Source organism: Vigna unguiculata, unplaced genomic scaffold (genome assembly GCF_004118075.2).
Source record: "Vigna unguiculata cultivar IT97K-499-35 unplaced genomic scaffold, ASM411807v1 contig_197, whole genome shotgun sequence".
In the NCBI taxonomy this organism is placed as follows: Eukaryota; Viridiplantae; Streptophyta; class Magnoliopsida; order Fabales; family Fabaceae; genus Vigna; species Vigna unguiculata.
The window spans coordinates 16,183-17,980 of NW_021010899.1; positions in this window are offsets into that span (position 1 = coordinate 16,183).

Below are 1,798 nucleotides of genomic sequence, written 5' to 3' on the forward strand. Positions count from 1 at the left end.
TATGTCTTTTATCTTTAAATCTCGTAAAAAGTAATGATTTTAAATCTATATGCATGTTGATCATATGAGTTCAAGGGTTTTTAAATTTAATTGAGACTTTACTTTGATTTTATTTAGAAACTTTCATGTGATTAAATGAGTTTTTACCAATAATTGAGACTTTACTTTGGTTAAAGGTATTTACTCTAATGAAAATTAATCGAGACTTTACTTTGATTAATTAAGCTTTTTATTTGGTGAGGAGATAAAAGAATAGACATGATTAGGCATAGTAAAATTTGATTGAGACTGTACTTTGATTGAATTTACTATGGATAATCTAAAAGTTCTCACTTTTAATTGAGACTGTACTTTGGTTAAAAGTGAGAACGCCAACAAATTAATTGAGACTTTACATTGATTAATTTGCAAATCTACAACAATAATTAATTGAGCAATAATCTTTAGATAACCGATGATGAATCTATTTTGAAAAGGCAATGGAATCAATCTATTTTCTTTTCTATTGTTTTTATTTCTTTTTATCTTTTAAATTTTATTTCTATCTTTGTTTATCTGAATCCCCTATATTTTTTATTTTGTTTGACTAACCGCTTTGTATAGTTTTATAAGAACTAATTTGTTAAAAATCAATTCCGTGTTCGTTGGGAGACGACTTTGGGTTACTTTACCCTTACTATTTTGTTGACTACTTTCTTAACAATACTGAAGTTGTTATAGATAAGTAGTATTAATTTGAACGCGTCAACGACAGCGTTATCAAAAAGTCTTTTATGATGGCCATGCTAACACCTATGCTTTCTCCTTCCAAGGCAAGAAGTTCACACTCCTACCTCTCTCACCCAATCAACCAAATGAGGACCAAAATAAAGTGAAAGATAAGAGAAAAGATGAAAAAGAAAAAGAGCAAGTTACCTCCAAAGTGTTACTTGCCTCTAAAAAAATATTTTTAAAGCAAGATGGACATCACCATCCTTTCTTCTCTTGCAAGGCTCAAAAGGAAGACCCAATGCGCAAGCATGAGAAGAATAGTGGTCTAGAAAAGAGGGATGGCCTAACCAAAGCTAGGGGTAGTACCCTTAGAAAAGATGGAACAAGAGCTCATAAAAGGGAGGCGCAAAACCTCCCCCAAATCAAGTCAAGCTCCATCTACAAAGGCTTAAAGAATTTGTGGTCAAATTCTCTTCAAGAAGGGGAGGATGATGAAGGATTGACCCCAACCAAGGATGAAGGCACATGCTTAAGAAGACTAAGCATGTTTAGAAAGGAAGTTCACTAATCCTTCATCCCTTTCATTTATGTTTGTTATTTTTGATTCCCTAAGTTGACTTAGTTGAATCAACTTTAGTTGACTTGTTGACCTTTGACTAGGTTTGACTTGTTGACTATAGTTGACTTGACTTAAGCCAACATGTTAATCTATGTTTATTTGCTTTGTAGGTTAATTAGGAGTAAGAAAGCAATGCTAGGTGGCGCATGGTGATTTGGGAGCATAAATGATGTGGAGGAGAGAGTAAAGCAAAGCCATAAAGCATAAAGTAAAAGGCATGAAGCAAGTGTACCTATGTACCTTTGGTCTCCTTTGTTTTTAGCACACTTTGCCCACTTTTTGGAGACATATGAGACACATTCTTTGTCTCCTTTTGTTCTAGAACGAAATTAGCCTTGCACACACCATAGTTAGCTCTTTTGTCTCTCATTTTTGTAACCTTATTTGACCTAGTTTCTAGAAGCTAGGGTTAGGTTTTTGTAGAGACATCCTTAGGTATCTTTTATTTTCTTAGAGACCCCTAAACTC